Source organism: Salmo salar, chromosome 24 (assembly GCF_965601325.2).
Source record: "Salmo salar chromosome 24, fSalSal1, whole genome shotgun sequence".
Classification (NCBI taxonomy): Eukaryota; Metazoa; Chordata; class Actinopteri; order Salmoniformes; family Salmonidae; genus Salmo; species Salmo salar.
The window spans coordinates 29002636-29025294 of NC_138314.1; the positions used below are offsets into that span (position 1 = coordinate 29002636).

General features: G+C 43.8%; 1 pseudogene; it reads right to left on the reverse strand.

Annotated features, from left to right (window-relative positions):
* Nucleotides 1–10210: 10210 nt before the first annotated feature.
* Nucleotides 10211–20312, reverse strand: LOC106585302 (4-hydroxybenzoate polyprenyltransferase, mitochondrial-like; annotated as a pseudogene).
* Between the last annotated feature and the right edge of the window lie 2347 nt (nt 20313–22659).

Genomic DNA, 22659 nt, shown 5'->3' on the forward strand with positions numbered 1-22659 from the left:
GCGTACGGCCCAGTACATCACTGGGGCTAAGCTGCCTGCCATCCAGGAGGGTAAGTAAAAATTGCCAAATTGCCTGCCATCCAGGAGGACCTAAAAATTGTCAAAGACCCCAGCCACCCCAGTCATAGACTGTTCTCTCTACTTCCGCACTACCGGAGTGCCAAGTCTAGGACAAAAAAGCTTCTCAACAGTTTTTACCCCCAAGCCATAAGACTCCTGAACAGGTAATCAAATGGCTACTATTTGCATTGTGTGCCCCCCCAATCCCTTTTTTTATGCTGATGCTACTCTCTGTTTATCATATATGCATAGTCACTTTAACTATAAATTCATGTACATACTATCTCAATTGTGCCGAACAACCAGTGCTCCCGCACATTGGCTAACCGGGCTATCTGCATTGTGTGCCACCACCCACCACCCGCCAACCCCACTTTTACACTACTGCTACTCTCTGTTCATCATATATGCAAAGTCAATTTAACCATATCTACATGTACATACTACCTCAATCAGCTTGACTAACCGGTGTCTGTATGTAGCCTCGCTACTTTTATAGCCTCGCTACTGTATATTGCCTGTCTTTTTAATGTTGTTTTATTTCTTTATTTACCTATTGTTCACCTAACACCTTTTTTGCGCTATTGGTTACAGCCTGTAAGTAAGCATTTCACTGTAAGGTGATACCTGTTGTATTCGGCGCACGTGACAAATAAACTTTGATTTGATTTGATTGCACATAGATAGACTTTATTTAACTAATTATGATACTTCTGAAGGTAATTGGTTGCACCAGATCTTATTTAGGGCTTCATAGCAAAGTGGGTGAATCCATATGCACGCACCACTTTTCCGTTTAGAATTTCTTTTTAAATTTTTTTTAATAACTTTTTTTTTTTTTCATTTCACTTCAGCAATTTAGACTATTTTGTGTATGTCCATTACATGAAAGTCAAATAAAAATCCATTTAAATTACAGATTGTAATGCAACAAAATAGGAAAAACGCCAAGGGGGATGAATACTTTTGCAAGGCACTGTACATGTGGAAACTTTATCTCAAACTGCTTTACTTAGATTTTCAGTCAGGCTTCTCCTATCAGTGTCTTTCTTGATGCTGCTCACCCAGTGAGTAACCTCCGTGTCAGTGGACCTACAGGACTTACAGGCAGAGTGACATTAATGACTCAGTCACAATGCTGGGGCCGGGTCTTTCTACCACTTATCAGCTATGCCCTCAACTTCACTGCCTTGCTCGGCGGCCCCTGTCCTCATTTGACCAATTTGTATATTTTGTAGAGCAGATAGCCATCAGCCCTCCTCCCCAGCCTCTGGGCGTTATCTCCTACAAGGTCTTTCAGGTGTTATATCTGGACTGGGATAGGAACTATCTCACTCGTCTCCTGAGAGACAATGCCTCCAGTTTGTCTGTCTCCAACTCCAAAAATGTCCTCACTGATGTCCTATGGATATCTGGCCTTGCTGTATTTTGTATTTGTATTTATTATGGATCCCCATTAGCTGCTGACAAAGCAGCAGCTACTCTTCCTGGGGTACAGCAAAATTAAGGCAGTTTATACAATTTTAAAAACATTACAATACATTCACAGATTTCACAACACACTGTGTGCCCTCAGGCCCCTACTCCACCATTACCACATATGTACAGTACTAAATCCATGTGTATGTATAGTGTGTGTGTTACTTGATGTGGAATAGAGTTCCATGTAGTCATGGCTCTATGTAGTACTGCATGCCTCCTGTAGTCTGTTCTGGACTTGGGGACTGTGAAGAGACCTCTTGTAGCATGTCTTGTGGGGTATGCATGGGTGTCCGAGCTGTGTGCCAGTAGTTTAGACAGACAGCTCGGTGCATTCAACATGTCAATACCTCGCATAAATAAAAGTACTGATGAAGTCAATCTCTCCTCCACTTTTAGCCAGGAGAGATTGACATGCATATTATTAATATTAGCTCTCTGTGTACATCCAAGGACCAGCTGTGCTGCCCTGTTCTGAGCCAATTGCAATTTTTCTAAGTCCTTTTTTGTGGCACCTGACCACACGACTGAACAGTAGTCAAGGTGCGACAAAATTAGGGCCTGTAGGACCTGCCTTGTTGATAGTGTAGTTATTAAGAAGGCAGAGCATCGCTTTATTATAGACAGACTTCTCCCCATCTTAGCTACTACTGCATCAATATGTTTTGACCATGACAGTTTAAAATCCAGGGTTACTCCAAGCAGTTTAGTAATCTCAACTTTCTCAATTTCCAAATTATTTATTACAAGATTTAGTTAAGATTTAGGGTGTAGTGAGTGTTTTGTTCCAAATAAAATGCTTTTAGTTTTAGAAATATTTAGGGCTAACTTATTTCTTGCCACCCACTCTGAAACTAACTGCAGCTCTTTGTTGAGTGTTGCAGTCATTTCAGTCTCTGTAGTAGCTGATGTGTATAGTGTTGAGTCATCCGCATACATAGACACTCTGGCTTTACTCAAAGTCAGTTAGTAAAAATTGAAAAAAGCAAGGGGCCTAAACAGCTACCCTGGGGATTTCCTGATTCTAACTGGATTATATTTGAGAGGCTTCCATTAAAGAACATCCTCTGTGTTCTGTTAGACAAGTAACTCTTTATCCACATTATAGCAGGGGGTGTAAAGCCATAACACATACGTTTTTCCAGCAGCAGACTATGATCGATAATGTCAAAAGCTGCATTGAAGTCTAACAAGACAGCCCCCACAATCATTTTATCATCAATTTCTCTCAGCCAATCATCAGTCATTTTTGTAAGTGCTGTGCTTGTTGAGTGTCCTTCCCTATAAGCATGCTGAAATTCTGTTGTCAATTTGTTTACTCTGAAATAGCATTGTATCTGGTCAAACACAATTTTTGTCAGAAGTTTACTAAGGGTTGATAACATGCTGATTGGTCAGCTATTTGAGCCAGTAAAGGGGGCTTTACTATTCTTAGGTTGCGGAATGACTTTAGCTTCCCTCCAGGCCTGAGGGCACACACTTTCTAGTAGGCTTAAATTGAAGATGTGGCAATATCGTCTGCTATTATCCTCAGTTATTTTCCATCCAGATTGTCAGACCCCGGTGGCTTGTCATTGTTGATAGACAACAATAATTGTTTCACCTCCTCCACACTGACTTTACAGAATTCAAAAGTACAATTCTTGTCTTTCATAATTTGGTTCAATAAACTTGGATGTGTAGTGTCAGCGTTTGTTGCTGGCATGTCATCCATAAGTTTGCTTATCTTGCCAATGTAAAAGTCATTAAAGTAGTTTGCAATATCAGTGGGCTTTGTGATGAATGAGCCATCTGATTCAATGAGTGAAGGAGCCGAGCTGGCTTTTTCCCCCAAAATTTAATTTAAGGTGCTGTGGTATTGAGGATCAGATATTACTCCCACTGGAGGATCAGTCTGAATAATGCTGCTGGGCTTGGGTTCATGGGGATGGCCAGGGAGGACGGCACAAACTGGAGCGGCCTGTCTGATGGAGATCTCTGGACCACAGAGATGTCCTTCCAGGTGTCTGAATTTGCCTGTCGGTGGAATGGTACGACAGCCACATTGCTACGTAGGCTGGTTTTCCAAAGAAGAAAAACTGCTCTGCTGGTAATGACGTTTGGGTTTTCAACCTGGTGGCATGGCTTACATATCGATCAGTTTGTGGGGATTCTTGTCTGGACTGAAGCTGCGAGAGCAGACTACCAGTTATACAGTGCCTTTGGAAAGTATTCAGACCCCTTGACTTTTTCTATATTTTGTGTACGTTACAGCATTATTCTAAAATGGATTAAAAAAATAAAAAATCCTTAGCAATCTACACACAATACCCCATAATAACAAAGCAAAAACAAGTTGTTAGAAATGTTTTCACATTTATTAAAAATAAAAACAGAAATACCTTATTTACATAAGTATTCAGACCCTTTGCTATGAGACTCGAAATTGAGCTCAGGTGCATCCTGTTTCCATTGATCATCCTTGACATGTTTCTACAATATGATTGGAGTCCACCTGTGGTAAATTCAATTGATTGGACATGATTTGGAAAGTCACACGCCTGTCTAAATAATGTCCCACAGTTGACAGTGCATGTCACAAACCAAGCCATGAGGTCAAAGGAATTGACCGTAGATTGCAGAGACAGGATTGTGTTGAGGCACAGATCTGGGGAAGGCTACCAACACATTTCTGCAGCATTGAAGGTCCCAAGAACAGAGTGGCCTCCATCATTCTTAAATGGAAGAAGTTTGGAACCACCAAGACATTTCCTAGAGCTGGTCGCCCCGGCCAAACTGAGCAATCGGAGGAGAAGGGTCTTGGTCAGGGAGGTGACCAAGAACCCGATGGTCACTCTGACAGAGCTCTAGTTTCTCTGTGGAGATAGGAGAAACTTCCAGAAGGACAACCATCTCTGCAGCACTCCACCAATCAGGCCTTTATGGTAGAGTGACCAGACGCAATCCATTCCTCAGTAAAAGTCACATGAGACTCTAAAGACTCTCAGACCATGAGAAACAAGATTCTCTGGTCTGATGAAACCAAGATTGAACTCTTTGGCCTGAATGCCAAGCGCCATGTCTGGAGGAAACCTGGCACCATCCCTACGGTGAAGCATGGTAGTAGCAGCATCATGCTGTGGGGATGTTTTCAGTGGCAGGGACTGGGAGACTAGTCAGGATCAAGGCAAAGATGAACGGAGCAAAGTACAGAGAGATCCTAGATGAAAACCTGCTCCAGAGCGCTCAGGACCTCAGACTGGGGCGAAGGTTCACTTTCCAACAGGACAACGACCGTAAGCATACAGCCAAGACAACGTAGGAGTGGCTTCGAGACAAGTCTCTGAATGTCCTTGAGTGGCCCAGCCAGAGCCCGGACTTGAACACGATCGACCATCTCTGGAGAGATCTGAAATAGCTGTACAGCAAAGCTCCCCATCCAACCTGACAGAACTTGAGAGGATCTGCAGAGAGGAATGGGAGAAACTCCCCAAATACAGTTGTGCCAAGCTTGTAGCATCATACCCAAGAAGACTCAACGCTGTAATCGCTGCCAATGGTGCTTCAACAAAGTACTAAGTAAATGGTCTGAATACTTATGTAATTGTGATATTTCAGTTTATTTTTGATAAATTAGCTAAAAAATCAGAATCTGATTTTGCTTTGTCATTATGGGGTATTGTGTGTAGATTGATGAGGGGGAAAACTATTTAATCAATTTTAGAATAAGGCTGTAACCCAACAAAATGTGGAAAGTCAAGGGGTCTGAATACTTTCCGAAGACACTGTACAAGTACTTAAAGTCAAAGCTCACATCTACTAGGAGGATATTGGTGTGCACCTATCTGGGTTGGGTAAGTACTCAGATGGTCATGGCGTGTGTTGTTATTGCTTCGAAGTACTTCCTCTTTGAGAATGTTGGGTCATACACTGGGGAGAATGTTGGGTCATACACTGGTGTTTTTCCTCTTCTTAATGTTCTATTCATCTTCAGTTTATGACAAGATCAAGAATAATCCTAACATCTGGGTTTAAAAATGTTGCTGTAAAATTATTTGATTGATGTTATTCGTAGTCCTTGATGTTAAAAGCACACCACTTTTGCTCAACAGTGCTAATGCTTCTTTGTTTTTAGGACTGAAGGGAAGGTGTTGTGCTCTGGCAGAGTGCAAACATTTGATTATTTTGGAGCAGTTGTTATCATACTTCAGATCATACTTTAATAATGTCACTTTAATAATGTTTACATATCTTGCATTACTCATCTCATATGTACATACTGTAATCTATACTATCTATTGCATCTTAGCCTATTCCGCTCTGACATTGCTCATCCATATATTTATATATTATTGTTCCTTTATATATTATTGTTCCTTTATTTGATTGTATTAGGTATTTGTTGTGGAATTGTTAGATATTACTTGTTAGATATTGCTACAGTGTCGGAACTAGAAGCACAAGCATTTGTCACAAAAAATGTCATACTCGTCACGGAAAATGTCGTACTGGAGAGAAGAGGACCAAGGCGCAGCGAGAATGTGAATACTGATGGTTGAATTTTTTTTTTAAAGAGTAAAGTATTCACTGACAAAACAATAAAGATGACGACAGCAACAGTTTTACAGGCTCTACAAACGCAGTGCAAAAACAACTACCCATAACCCCAAAGAAAAACACACACACCTATATAGGACTTCCAATCAAAGGCAACTCAACACACCTGCCTTCAATTGGAAGTCCCAATCACCAACAAACATTCACACACACAAAACTGCCACGTCCTGACCCCAAAACGAATACAATAGCTCCATCTGCTGGTCAGGACGTGACAGTACCCCCCCCCCCCAAGGGTGCAGCCCCCGGAATGCACCTACCAACAGAAAACACCAACAACAAAAAATCCCCAACAAAACCCATTAACCAATAACCCCTAAACAATAAGGGAGGGAAGGGAGGGTGGCTGCCGTCAACGACGGCACTGTGCTACACCCTCCCTCCCCAACCCACCTATCCTGGAGGTGGCTCAGGTGCAGGACGTGGACCTCGCTCCACCTTCGGCGTCGCCCACTTCGGTGGCGCCGCTAGCTGTGCCGGGCAGACGGGCCACTCGGGCTGACCCTGGCAGACGGACCACTCGGGCTGGGCCGGAGGACAGGAGGGTCCCTCGGGCTGGGCCTGAGGACAGGAGGGCCCTCGGGCTGGGCCGGAGGACAGGAGGGCCACTCGGGCTGGGCCGGAGGACAGGAGGGCCCCTCGGGCTGGGCCGGAGGACAGGAGGGCCACTCGGGCTGGGCCGGAGGACAGGAGGGCCACTCGGGCAGGGCCGGAGGACAGGAGGGCCACTCGGGCTGGGCCGGAGGACAGGAGGGCCACTCGGGCTGGGCCGGAGGGCAGGAGGGCCACTCGGGCTGGGCCAGGGGACAGGAGGGCCACTCGGGGAGGGCAGGAGGGCCACTCGGGCTGGGCCGGAGGGCAGGAGGGCCCCTCGGGCTGGGCCGGAGGACAGGAGGGCCCCTCGGGCTGGGCCGGAGGGCAGTCGGGCCACTCGGGCTGGGCCGGAGGACAGGAGGGCCACTCGGGCAGGGCCGGAGGGCAGGAGGGCCACTCGGGCTGGGCCGGAGGGCAGGAGGGCCACTCGGGCTGGGCCGGAGGGCAGGAGGGCCACTCGGGCTGGGCCGGAGGGCAGGAGGGCCACTCGGGCTGGGCCGGAGGACAGGAGGGCCCCTCGGGCTGGGCCGGAGGACAGGAGGGCCACTCGGGCTGGGCCGGAGGACAGGAGGGCCACTCGGGCAGGGCCGGAGGGCAGGAGAGCCACTCGAGCTCGGCCGGAGGGCAGGAGGGCCACTCTGGCTGGGCCGGAGGGCAGTCTGGCCACTCTGGCAGCTCCGGGCAGTCGGGCCACTCTGGCAGCTCCGGGCAGTCGGGCCACTCTGGCAGCTCCGGGCAGTCGGGCCACTCTGGCGGCTCCGGGCAGTCGGGCCACTCTGGCATCTCCGGGCAGACGGGCCACTCTGGCATCTCCTGACTAGCGGGCGGCTCTGGCGGCTCCTGACTAGCGGGCGGCTCTGGCGGCTCCTGACTGGCAGGCAGCTCTGGTGACTTACGACTGGCGGGCAGCTCTGGCGACTCTTGACTGGCGGGCAGCTCTGGCGACTCTTGACTGGCGGGCAGCTCTGGCGACTCTTGACTGGCGGGCAGCTCTGGCGACTTACGACTGGCGGGCAGCTCTGGCGACTTACGACTGGCGGGCAGCTCTGGCGACTTTCGACTGGCGGGCAGCTCTGGTGACTGTTGACTGGCGAGGCTGGGCTGACGCACTAGACGCCTGATGTGTGGGGCTGGTACTGGATGTGCCAGCCTGGAGACATGCACCTCAGGGCTAGTGCGGGGAGCTGGCCTGGGGCTCCATCCTTGCCCCGTCAAACAGCCCTTGTGCCCCCCCCCAAAAAAATTATTGGGGCTGCCTCTCGGGTTCCCTTAGCTCCCTTAACGTGTCCTCCCATGTCCATCCTTCCTCCTCGTTCGTCCGCTGCTTGGTCCTTTGGTGGTGGGTAGTTCTGTCACAAAAAATGTCGTACTCGTCACGGAAAATGTCGTACTGAAGAGAAGAGGACTAAGGCGCAGCGAGAATGTGAATACTCATGGTTTTAATTTTAAAAAAAGAGTAAAGTATTCACTGACAAAACAATAAAGATGACGACAGCAACAATTTTACAGGCTCTACAAACGCAGTGCAAAAACAACTACCCACAACCCCAAAGAAAAACACACACACCTATATAGGACTTCCAATCAAAGGCAACTCAACACACCTGCCTTCAATTGGAAGTCCCAATCACCAACAAACATTCACACACACAAAACTGCCACGTCCTGACCCCAAAACTAATACAATAGCTCCATCTGCTGGTCAGGACGTGACAGCATTTTGCTACACTCGCAATAACATCTGCTAACCATCTATATGTGACCAATAAAATATTATTTGAAAGTATTCACACCCCTTGACTTTTTGCACGTTTTGTTATATTACAAAGTGTAATTAAAATAGATTTTTTTGTAAATGATCTACACACAGAACCTGTGCTTAGCTCTATTATGTGTATTTTTTATCCTAAATAACTTCTTAGTCCTTGCCGATGACAAGCATACCCATAGCATTATGCAGCCAACACCATGCTTGAAAATATAAAGAGTGGTACTCAGTGATATGTTGTGTGATTTGCCACAAACATAAAAGTGAAATAATTTCTTTGCCACATTTTTTGCAGTATTACTTTTTAGCAAACAGGATGCATCTTTTGGAATATTTGTATTATGTACAGGCTTCCTTCTTTTCACTTTGTTATTTAGGTTAGTATTGTGGAGTAACTACAATGTTGTTGATCCATCCTCAGTTATCTCCTATCGCAGCCATTAAACTCTGTAACTGTTTTAAAATCATCATCAGCTTTAAGCACCAGCTGTCAGAGCAGCTCACAGATCACTGCACCTGTACATAGCCCATCTATAATTTAGCCCAAACAACTACCCTACTGTATTTATTTATTTATTTTGCTCCTTTGCACCCCATTATTTATATTTCTACTTTCCACTTTCTTCCACTACAAATCTACCATTCCAGTGTTTTACTTGCGATATTGTATTTAATTTGCCACCCTGGCCTTTTTTTGCCTTTACCTCCCTTATTTCACCTCATTTGCTCACATTGTATATAGACTTATTTTTCTACTGTATTATTGACTGTATGTTTGTTTCACTCCATGTGTAACTCTGTGTTGTTGCATGTGTCGAACTGCTTTGCTTTATCTTGGCCAGGTCGCAATTGTAAATGAGAACTTGTTCTCAACTTGCCTACCTGGTTAAATAAAGGTGAAATATATATATATATATATATTTTTTTTATCATTGGGCTCATGGTGAATTCCCTGAGCGGTTTCCTTCCCCTCCGACAACTGAGTTAGGAAAGGAACCTGTATCTCTGCAGATATACCATCCAAAGCGTAAATGATAACTTCACCATGCTCAAATGGATATTCAGTGTCTGCTTTTTATTTTCACCCATCTACCAATACATGCCCTTATTTGCAAGGCATTGGAAAACTTCCTTGGTCTTTGTGGTTGAATCTGTGCTTGAAATTAACTTATTAACTGAGGGACCTTATAGATAATTGTATGTGTGAGGTACAGAGATTTGGTAGTCATTCAAAAATCATGTTAACCACTATTGTTGCACACAGAGTGAGTCCATGCAACATAATATGTGACTTGTTAAGCAAATGTTTCCTCCTGTACTTGTTTAGGCTTGCCGTAACAAACGGGTTGAATACTTACTGACTCAAGACTTTTCAGCTTCAAAGGGTGTGAATACTTTCTGAAGGCGCTGTACCTTGTTGAATGCATCTACCAGCCGAGGGTCAGCAGATTGTACAAACTGATTTTATAATAATTTTATTATAAATTATTATAGGGCTGTTAGAATTATAGGGTTGATTGGTTGTTCTTGACCTTGATTTTCCTAGAAGCAAGAGATCTTAAAGCCACAAAAAGTATTGCCCAATATGAGCTTTATTGAGAGACAACGCCTAATACAGTAAAGACAAAATAATGGGTGGTGTATTACTCACAGGAAGCTGGTTAGGGGAGGACGGCTCATCATAATGGCTGGAATGGAGTGAATGGAGTGGTATCAAACACTTGGAAATAAAGTGTATCTACTTTCTTTCCACACATTTACACAGACTATTCCCAAGAACGAGAGTAGTCCAAGGTTTCTGATTGAAATAAATTTCTTTCAGCAGTCCTCTGATTTGTTGATGTCCAATGTGTAAATATACCCAATTAAAAACAAAAGCATCACAATTAGTCACATAAAATGAAAATAATTGTTGGGATGCATTGTCACTAACGGGTATTGTGGATTGATTTCAGTTGAGGGTTCTGTGTAAAATGTCAACATAACCATGGCCAAAAACTGAAATGTTAGCACATAGCATATCAAATATACCCCCACCTAATATGGGAGGTGAATAGCCACAGTGGACAGTGTTGCATAGTAAGGCAGAGTCTGTTCTGCGTTGAACCCAGCCACAACCAGCCTTAACATCATGGCCATCATGAACCCACTGAGCCAAGGGTTGGTGTGCTCCTGGAACCTCAATGCTGTAGACTTGACCCCTACTCTGATATCGTCATCTTTGTCCCGGTGACAGTAGGAAGGAATGCAATGCACACATTATAAAAAGTTGTCATTCATAGAACAATCTAGAATATTCTTCAACAAACCGCATGAACTGAGGAAGTACAAACATTTGTAATAGCAATGTTAAATAGGCACAACATGACAGTCATAGCACAAGTGTACACCTAATACCTGATGGGCATAGATGGTGTCATAAATGGATGTCCACACCACTCCTGAGAAATACAATAGTAGGCACACCGACCAGTTACAGGAGCCAATGACAGCTGACCAACCAAGCAGTTCTCCCCAATTGAAGGTCAGTCTTCAGTGGCCTTGTGGTCAGTGTCCACCCTGTGATTGGAAGGTTGTGAGTTCGATCCCTGACTGAGTCATACCAAAGACTGTAAAGATGGGAGTTCTATCACTCAGCATTAAGAGAATGGATTGGGGGTAAGGCCCTGCGATAGACTAGCGTCCTGTCCAGAGGGTGTACTTATAAATGCGCTCTTGCTCCTATGAGCCGTTCTGGCTCGCACAAGGCAAGGCTACTCATTTATTTTACTCTCTATTGCAAAGGCAATGCTAGTATTTGTGACAATTGAAGCAATGCAGATTAATGTTTTCAAAGACAGACCCAATACAAGCTGTGGCCAGTAGGTGATGCTCTTCATTAGTGGATATGTGACTACCTGAGATAGGGAAGCAGCTCCAAGTGCTATGCTGTGAACAGGAAAATTAAATGTTATCACATAACTGGTTTTAATTTGCTGTGTTCTGCTCTTAGACAAGACAGCACTCCAGTCACTATTACGATGTGCACTTTCACAATCTAGCCTAGATTTAAATCTAGAGAAGTCTTTCACAGCTGGCTAATATGTTCTTCAGTGTCAACGGGGAATGTACATGTAATAATTGAGGCAAAGTAGGACCCCCAGTACCAGAGAACGCTGACCTCCCAAGAAGAATAGGGCCTGCATCTGAGATATTTTCTCTGCAGCAAGGGGCCGAGTAGCTGTCCTGGCAACCTGCAAAACAAAGACGAAGCAAAAACATTTATATACAGTCAAAGTCTTTCAATTAAGTCCTCTGATTTTGTACATTTCCATGTCAGTTTATTCTTTAAACATTTAGACAGTTTACCAGGACACATACTCAGAGCATGTGCTAACCAGCTGGCAAATGTCTTCACTGACATTTTAAACCTCTCCCTGACCCAGTCTGTAATACCTACAGTGCCTTCAGAAAGTATTTACACCAGTGGAGGCTCATCAGTGGAGGAATGGGAGGACCATCCTCCTCAGTGAATAAAAGTAATAATAATAATAATGAAACAATAAAAAAGTAATTATTTTTTGATAAAACTATACTAAATATATTCACGCCAACAAATAATTTATTAAAACACACTGTTTTGCAATGAAGGTCTACAGTAGCCTCAAAGCACTCTCAGGGGTAGCATAATGGTGTACCCGGAGGAAGGCTAGTTTCCGTCCTCCTCTGGGTACATTGACTTCAATACAAAACCTAGGAGGCTCATGGTTCTCACCCCCTTCCATAGACATACACAGTAATTATGACAGCTTCCAGAGGACGTCCTCCAACCTAACAGAGCTCTTGCAGCATGAACTGACATGTCCACCCAATCAACCAACCTGGTCTCATAGACTAGACGTAACATTGTAAATGTATCACGCGTATCACGTGAACGTCTAGCAACCCAAATGTTGCAAGTTCGAATCTCATTGAGGACAACTTTTGTAATTAGCAATTTTCAACTACTTACTAATTTTTAGCTACTTAGCAACTACTTAGCATGTTAGCTAACCCTTCTCTTAACCCTAACCTTAACCTTTTTAGTTAACCCTCCCCTAACCCTAACCTTAACCCTTTTAGATAAACCTTCCCCTAAAGCTAACCCTAAACTTAACCCTTTAACCTAACTCCTAAACTTAACCCCAACCTTAACCCTAACCCCTAGCCTAGCTAACATTAGCCACCTAGCTAGAATTCCTAACATATGATACATTTTGTAAATTCATACCATATTGTACAATTTGCAATTTTGTAATACATTGTACGTTTTGCAAATGCATAACATATAATACGAATTCTAATTCATAACATATTATACGAAGTGGGTGATGGCTATCCACAAATTAATACATAACATACAAAACATAACATCCCCGACGTGGATGTCGATTAAGGCAGCCCCCCGCACCTCTGATTCAGAGGGTTAAATGCAGAAGACACATTTCAGTTGAAGGCATTCAGTTGTACAACTGACTAGGTATCCCCCTTTCCCTTTCCATACTAAATGGAGTGTCTCGGATTTACAGTGCATTCAGAAAGTATTCCGACCCCTTGACTTTTCCACATTTTGTTACTTTACAGCCTTATTCTAAAATGTATTAAATTGTTATTTTTCCTCATCAATCTACACACAGTGAAATGCTTACTTACAAGCCCTTAACCAACAATGCAGTTTTAATAAAATCCCTAAAAAAGTAAGAGAAAAGAATAACAAATAATGAACGAGCAGCAGTAAATAACAATAGCGGGGCTATATACAGGGGGTACCGGTACAGAGTCAATGTGTCAATGGGGGGGCAATGAAAATAGTCTGGGTAGCCATTTTATGAGCTGTTCAGGAGTCTTATGGCTTGGGGGTAGAAGCTGTTTAGAAGCCTCTTGGACTTAGACTTGGCGCTCTGGTACCGCTTGCCGTCTTTGAATTTTTTTGTGCCTTCCTAGATGGCAGGAAGCTTGACCCTGGTGATGTACTGGGCCGTACGCACTACCCTCTGGAGTGCCTTGCGGTCGGAGGCCGAGCAGTTGCCATGCCAGGCAGAGATGCAACCAGGCAGAGATGCAACCAGTCAGGATGCTTTCGATGGTGCAGCTGTAGAACCTTTTGAGGATCTGAGAACCCATGCCAAAGTTTTTCAGTCTCCTGAGGGAGAATAGGTTTTGTTGTGCACTCTTCACAACTGTCTTGGTGTGGTTGGACCATGTTAGTTTGTTGGTGATGTGGATGCCAAGGAACTTGAAGCTCTCAACCTGCTCCTCTACAGCCTGTCGATTAGAATGGGGGCGTGCTCGGTCCTCCTTTTCCTGTAGTCCACAATCATCTCCTTTGTCTTGATCACGTTGAGGGAGAGGTTGTTGTCCTTGTACCACATGGTCAGGTCTCTGACCTCCTCCCTATAGGCTGTCTCATCGTTGTCGGTGATCAGACTTACCACTGTTGTGTCGTCGGCAAACTTAATGGTGTTGGAGTCGTGCTTGGCCGTGCAGTCATGAGTGAACAGGGAGAACAGGAGGGGACTGCGGACGCACCCCTGAGGGGCCCCCGTGTTGAGGATCAGCATGGCGGATGTGTTGTTACCTACCCTCACCACCTGGAGGTGGCCTGTCAGGAAGTCCAGGATCCAGTTGCAGAGGGAGGTGTTTAGTCCCAGGGTCCTTAGCTTAGTGATGAGCTTCCAGGACACTATTGTGTTGAACGCTGAGCTGTAGTCAATGAATAGCATTCTCACATAGGTGTTCCTTATGTCCAGGTGGGAAAGGGCAGTATGGAGTGCAATAGAGAGTGCATCATCTGTGGATCTGTTGGTGCGGTATGCAAATTGGAGTGGGTCTAGGGTTTCTGGGATAATGGTGTTGATGTGAGCCATGACCAGCCTTTCAAAGCATTTCATGGCTACAGACGTGAGTGCTACGGGTCGGTAGTCATTTAGGATGGCTTAGTGTTCTTGGGCACAGGGACTATGGTGGTCTGCTTGAAACATGTTGGTATTACAGACTCCGACAGGGAGAGGTTGAAAATGTCAGTGAAGACACTTGCCAGTTGGTTAGCACTGTCGTGTCTTTGGCTATGCCGGATTAAGTGATATGACATGCTAACCTATAAAATTCTTTCTCTAATTAATATTACCTGATTAAGCTAATCATGTAAATGTAATTAACTAGAAAGTCGGGGCACCACGGAAGAACGTTTATAGAGCCGTTATCTTCCGAATAAACTCTTAAAATACTTAGTAATACTTTACATCGATAGCAGTCAATATTAACCCTTATCTTATTTTCAGTCTCATAATGAAAGTTGTAAATTCTTGGCTATCTTCACGAACCCTAGCTAACAAGTTGAATCAGCAATACCAAATTGGGTTTAATTATTTATTTACTAAATACCTAAACTAATCACACAGAATTACATATACACAGAATACAAATTATGTCATACAGAAAACGTCCTGGTGGACGGAACCTGTATGATGGCTGGTTACACAAAGGAAAGGGGGTTGGGCTTGAATGAAAGAGCGGGAAGACTTAGGAACGAAGAAACAGCAGCTATGCTATCGTAAATACATTATCTTATGCATTACTAAATTACCGCCCATTTGGAAAAGGAAAATGCAATAAATATTTACTCTGAGCTGCGCTTCGGTAGATTGGTCGTAGATGCTGGCCGGGTTGGCCAACAGATCTTCCTGTCCTCGGAAGAATGTCTCTGGTGGTAAATTGGATACGTGGTGGTATCTTCGTCTGTCTGTTAGACTGGATCCGTCGCCCGTCCTTTCCTAGCCCCCGTCTACAGCGGCCGCTGCTAACTCAACGGCTAGGAAGTATCACTTCTGTAGTGAATAAGCTCAAAGTTCATACCATTCGCCACCAAAGCTCACGCCGAGGTTGGCTTAGTTCTGTACTTGACGTGTGTCCTTCTAACGTAGAGGCTGCAGACCCCACGTACTGGAACATGGTTATCTTTTCGTCAAAGGCTTATATAGTGGAGAGGGGGAAGGATGCGTTTCATTGTTTATAACCCCTGTGGGCCACTGATCAAGCAGGCCACTTTCCTTATGAAACCCCAATTCTCTCATTTGGAAGCTAAAATTACATTTAATCTCCTAACAAACAATTTCAATATCAAACATTTCAATTGCATAACAATTCCATGTTACTCTGATAACTAGAGGGTGTATACTTTCTCAGGTACAGTTTATGTCGTCCTGTCATCAGTCATAATGTCTCAGATGACAACCGAACTGACATCCATACTCATTACGTTCCCAAGCATATTTCCAACTGGTTTTATTACCAAAATATGGTTCCTTTTCCCCATTTGTTTGATGTTCCCAGACTCTCTATATTTAACACAGGCTATTCAAGTCCTTCAGTAGGGTCAGAAAGAGAGGGGAAGGGAGAAAAGTATTTATGGGGGGGTCATAAACCTTACCCACAGGCCAACGTCATGACAGCACATGCTCGGAGTACACGTCCTGGTAATCCATCTGGACCAACGGCCTTGTGAATGTTGACCTATTTAAAGGTCTTACTCACATCGGCTGCAGAGAGCGTGATCACACAGTCATCCGGAACAGCTGATGCTCTCATGCATGTTTCAGTGTTACTTGCCTCGAAGCGAGCATAGAAGTTATTTAGCTCGTCTGGTAGGCTCATGTCACTGGGCAGCTCTCGGCTGTGCTTCCCTTTGTAGTCTGTAATAGTTTGCAAGCCCTGCCACATCTGACGAGCGTCGGAGCCGGTGTAGTACGATTCGATATTAGTCCTGTATTGATGCTTTGCCTGTTTGATAGATCGTCAAAGGGCATAGCGGGATTTCTTATAAGCTTCCGGGTTAAAGTCCCGCTCCTTGAAAGTGGCAGCTCTACCCTTTAGCTCAGTGTGAATGCTGCCTGTAATCCATGTACGTACAGTCACTGTGGGGACGACGTCCTCGATGCACTTATTGATTAAGCCAGTGACTGATGTGGTGTACTCCTCAATGCCATCTGAAGAATCCCGGAACATATTCCAGTCTGTGCTAGCAAAACAGTCTTGTAGTTTAACATCTGCTTCATCTGACCACTTTTTTATAGACTGAGTCACTGGTGCTTCCTGCTTTAATTTTTGCTTGTAAGCAGGAATCAGGAGGAAAGAGATATGGTCAGATTTCCCAATGGAGGGTGAGGGAGAGCTTTGTACGGAGTAAAGGTGTGTGGAGTAAAGGTGGTCTAGAATTGTTTTCCCTCTGGTTGCACATTTAACATGCTGATGTATAATAATAATAAAAAACGGAAATATCACATTTACATAAGTATTCAGACCCTTTGCGCAGTACTTTGTTGAAGCACATTTGGCAGCGATTACAGCCTCGAGTCTTCTTGGGTGTGACGCTACAAGCTTTGCACATCTGTATTTGGGGAGATTCACCCATTCTTCTCTGCAGATCCTCTCAAGCTCTGTCAGGTTGGATGGGGAGCATTGCTGCGCAGCTATTTTCAGGTCTCTCCAGAGATGTTCAATCGTGTTCAAGTCCGGGCTCTGGCTGGGCCACTCAAGGACATTCAGAGACTTGTCCCGAAGCCACTCCTGCGTTGTCTTGGCTGTGTGCTTAGTGTCATTGTCCTGTTGGAAGGTAGACCTTCGCCCCAGTCTGTGCGCTCTGGAGCAGGTTTTCATCAAGGATCTCTCTGTACTTTGCTCTGTTCATCTTTGCCTCGATCCTGACTAGTCTCAGCTAAAAAAACATCCCCACAGCATGATGCTACCACAATGCTTCACCGTAGGGATGGTGCCAGGTTTCCTTCAGACGTGATGTTTGGCATTCAGGCCAAAGTGTTCAATCTAGGTTTCATCAGAGCAGAGAATCTTGTTTCTCATGGTCTGAGAGTCCTTTAGGTGCCTTTTGGCAAACTCCAAGCGGGCTGTCATGTGCCTTTTACTGAGGAGTGGCTTCCGTCTGGCCACTCTACCATAAAGGCCTGATTGGTGGAGTGCTGCAGAGATGGTTGTTCTTCTGGAAGGTTCTCCCATCTCCACAGTGGAACACTGGAACTCTGTCAGAGTGACCGGATTCTTGGTCACCTCTCTGACCAAGGCCCTTCTCCCCCGATTGCTCAGTTTGGCCGGGCGTCCAGCTCTAGGAAGAGTCTATGTGGTTCTAAACTTCTTACATTTTAGAATGATGGAGGCCATTGTGTTCTTGGAGACCTTTATGCTGCAGAAATGTTTTGGTACACTTCCACAGATCTGTGCCTCTACACAAACATGTCTCGGAGCTCTACGGACAATTCCTTCGACCTCATGGCTTGTGGGACCTTAATTAGACAGGTGTATGCCTTTCCAAATCATGTCCAATCAATTGAATTTACCACAGGTGGACTCCAATCAAGTTGTAGAAACATCTCAAGGATGATCAATGGAAACAGGATGTACCTGAGCTCAATTTGGAGTCTCATAGCAAAGTGTCTGAATACTTATGTAAATAAGGTATCTATTTTTTATTTGTAATAAATTAGCAAAATGTTCTTTAAACCTGTTTTCGCTTTGTCATTTTGGGGTATTGTGTATAGATTAATGAGGAAAACATTTGACAAAATGTGGAAAAATGGAAGGGGTCTGAATATTTTCTGAATGCACTGTACATAAATGCTCTGAGACAAGGTTGCTTTCCTACCTACCCTACTGGCTACTGATGTTGTTCTGCGATCTGCTCCATGCGACAACCAGTTGAGAGCTGCCTGCTTTTGCTGCCTGCAGATGCTATTCTGTTGAAACTAGGCTTTGCGTGCGGCTCACGTGAATATACATTTTTGGCATGATATCTCTATTGTACTACATAATTGATACAGGGTATGCCCCCACCACACCACTGCCGACCAGGCACACAAGGCATGTGCCCAGGGGCCCTGACCTACATGGGGCCCCCATTGATTTTATTAGTCACTCTCACACAGATATCATATAAACAAGGCATAAGTCAATGCAAAATGTATTGAATTGCAGGAAATTTGCTTTAAAATTGAAAAGGTTTCTCTCCACCTCATGGCAAATTAGTAACGGGACGATCAAATCTTGCTTAGGGCCCCCAAAAGGGTCATTGATATATGGAAAGGACATTCATTGTGGATTGAAAATGTCAAAAAAACACTTAGGAAGTGTGGCATTGTCTGCTTGCTTGCTCCTTCTTACCAAAAATATTGGATTATCTTTGTCCTTTGTCGTGACATGACTACCATTAATGTGATGACTGCTATTCATCAAATAGTTACCTCCTATGTTTAATTATTACCCAATTAAATTAATCATGTAACAATTAACTCATTAGGAATCTGGGGCACCATGGGAGAAGTTTGTTTAATGAGTTACCATTTCCCAAATTAACTCAAGAATATATCCGAATATATTGATATCATACCAGTCATCAATTAATCATTTCCTCATATCAGTCTCATTCTGAACGTCGTTGACCTCGTAAATCTGCACAAACCCTAGCCTAAGTAATGAATCAGCGGTACACAAATTGGCTTAATTATTTATTTACTAACTAACTAAATAATCACACAGGATTACATAAACACACACACACACGGTATAGGTTATATTGATTACTAACATAATGCAACGAAAGGTCCCTAGTGGACTAACCTGATATGACGGCTTGTTACACAATGGAAAGGGGGTGAGGAAAGAAAGAGAGGGAGAGACAAAGAGAGTGGACTTATTGTACATACATGTTGAAGCTATGCTCATAGGAATATGTATCAGGTTTGAAGGTAAGACCTAGATGCAGACTGTGTCGAAGTAACAATGTTTATTACAGCAACAGGGGCAGGCAAACGACAGGTCAAGGCAGGCAGGGGTTGATAATCCAAAGTAGTGGGGAAAAGGAACAGGACGGCAGGCAGACTCAGGGGCAGGCAGAATGGTCAGGCAGACAACTTTTGAGTAGTAATACATGTATAAAAGCAACAGATGCCATTAATAAGGAGAGGCTAGAAGCTTCTTATATGGTGAGTTACCGAGTGGCTAGGACAGGCAAGCCCCATACGATTGTGGAGGACTTAATTCTTCCTGCTGCCGCGGATATGGCTGGGACAATGCTGGGGGAAAAGGCCAAAAAACTATACAGACAATGCCTTCATCAAACAACACTGTTTCACAATGCATCAGTGACATGGCAGGAGATGTTTTGAAACAATTACAGCTTCACATACAAGCCAGTGAATTATATGCGTTCTAGCTGGATGAGTCAACAGACATGGTGGGCCTGGCACAGCTCCTGGTATATGTCCATTACATTTATGGGGGGTCAATTAAGGAAGACATCCTCTTCTGCAAACCACTGGAAATCAGGACAACATTAGAGGATATTTTTAAAGTACTGGACAGCTTTGTGACATCAAATTAACTTTGGTGGTCAAGATGTGTTGGTATCTGTACTGATGGCACAAAAGCCATGACAGGGAGACATAGTGGAGTGGTAACGCGCATTTAATAAGCAGTTGCTCCTGACACCACTTGGGTACACTGCAGCATCCACCGAGAGGCTCTTGCTGCCAAGGGAATGCCTGACAGCTTGAAAGACGTTTTGGACACCACAGTGAAAAAATGGTTAACTTCGTTAAAGCAAGGCCCCTGAACTCTCATATATTTTCTGCATTATGCAATGATATGGGCAGCAACCATGTAACGCTTCTACAACATACAGAAGTGCGCTGGTTATCAAGGGGCAAATTACTGACACGTTTTTTTTAAATTGAGAGACAAGCTTAAAGTTGTGTTAACTGAACATCATTTTCACATGTCTGACCGCTTGCATGATGACGAGTTTCTCACACAACTGGTCTATCTGGGTGATGCTTTTTCTCACCTGAATGATCTGAATCTAGGATTACGGGGACTCTCCGCAACTATCTTAAATGTGCTGGACAAAATTGAGGCTATGATTAAGAAGTTGGAGCTCTTTTCTGTCTGCATTAACAAGGACAACACACAGGTCTTTCCATCAGTGTATAATTTTTTGTGTGCAAATGATCTCAAGCTTTCCATGCCGCTTTCCATGTTGTCTGTAGCTTGTGAGGTGTGGAAACACTTTGTTGCTTTTATGGATTTTGTCTTGTTGTTTTTTGTTTTATGTTGCTCTGTCCGTATGCTGTCTTGCTTGTCCTATGTTGCTCTGCATGTGCTCACTGCTGAATGATTGTCTGTATTGTAATTGTTTTTAATAACCTGCACAGGGACTACGGTTGAAAATTAGCCGGCTGGCTAAAACTGGCACTTTTACTGAAACGTTGATTAATGTGCACTGTCCCTGTAAAAAAAAATAAACTCAACAATCTCAGCTTACAGACAATGTCAAATGTGATATAGCGAAGCACCTGAGTGAGCTGGGTGCACAATTACGCAGGTACTTTCCCAAAATGGACGACACAAACAACTGGATTCATTATCCTTTTTATGCCCTGCCTCCAGTCCATCGAAATTGCAACAAGCGGTTCTGTGAAAATGCTATTTAATCAGAAGCCACTGCCAGATTTAGGGCTGTGCTCAGAGTTTCTTGCCTTGGCAAATTGCGCTGTTAAGACACTGATGCCCTTTGCAACCACGTACCTATGTGAGAGTGGATTCTCGGCCCTCACTATTATGAAAACTAAATACAGACACAGACTGTGTGTGGAAAATGATTTAAGACTGAGACTCTCCAATATAACCCAACATTGCAGAGTTATGTGCATCCTTTCAAGCACACCCTTCTCATTAACTTGTGGTGAGTTATTCACCATGTTTGTTGAACAAATAAGGTTTTATATGTAAGATCGCTAAATAAAGATCAAAAGTATTAATTATTATAATATTATTATTTGTGCCCTGGTCCTATAAGAGCTTTTTGTCACTTCCCACGAGCCGGGTTGCGGCAAAAACTCACACTCATTCTTATGTTTAATAAATGTATTGTATAGTGTGTGTAGCAGGCTTACAATGATTGCAAAAAATGACATTTGAGAGTGCGCTGACCCTGGTGCTAGAGGGGGTACGCAGCTGGAGGTTGAATGTTTGAAGGGGTACGGGACTATAAAAAGTTTGGGAACCACTGGTCTATGGGAAGTGGTTCAATGTAAGTCTCTGGTTGTCCACAAGAGGTCACAATGTCCTTAGGTGTAGGCTTCTTTGTCTCAGAGTTGTCGTTAGAATGGATACATCAGAGGTGTACCACACGGTGGCGATAGGGAACTGCTCTTCTTTTCTTGATTTGATAAAACTTTATATGACAACAATTATCTCATATGGAAAGCTAAAATCACATTGTTATCTTCACAAAAGTATTCTTATACTTAACCCTTTCACACGTACCATCACACGGGTGCGATCGTTCTACAGTGGTCCCTGAAGCGTACGATCACACCCGTGTGATTAGAATGCTTATTTAGAACGGCAAGTTTCGAATGACACAACAATCAGCAATTGAGCTGGCCACACTTTTTTCAGAAACTATTTACACAAACACAGTTCTTACAAAGTTATGTCCAGAATGTGAGCAGTTTATTTTTGGATGCAATGTTTAGATATTCACAGAAGTATCTATAGCATAACACAATCATCCAAACCGGAAAAATGTAGGCTACATTTGTCCTAGCGCTAACTGAGGAAAGATTGACGCAACACAAGCGGTCATATTTTCTGACTGTCAGATGACATAAACTACAATATGAATTAGCTAATAGCAATTAATATGTATAATTAATCACATCACGGGTGAGCTCACCATTCATCAAAATAATTTAGTAAAATACTTTCTAGAAAGTAATCCGAGATGATTAGTTTCGAAAGTAATCCGAAAAGTAATCCGAGATGATTAGTTTCAGCGCGCAGCTATGCTTTTTTCCCCTCACAGAAACCAAAGATAAGAGAAGACAAGATGAGTTTGGTCTGTTTATAGTATGCATGTTGAAGGGGTGTGTCATCTACCATCGTTCACATTCCACCATTCACTTCCTGAAGTTCTCAAAAAATGAGTGAACCCTCACTCACCTAACTTTGTTATAGCATCTTTGGTCCGACAGACGATTACGTGAAACACAGAATGCATTGTATGTCAACATACATGGCTCCACACATAGCTGAAATTAGCTTAGCTCATAATCAGTACAACCTTCAAAAAAGTATTT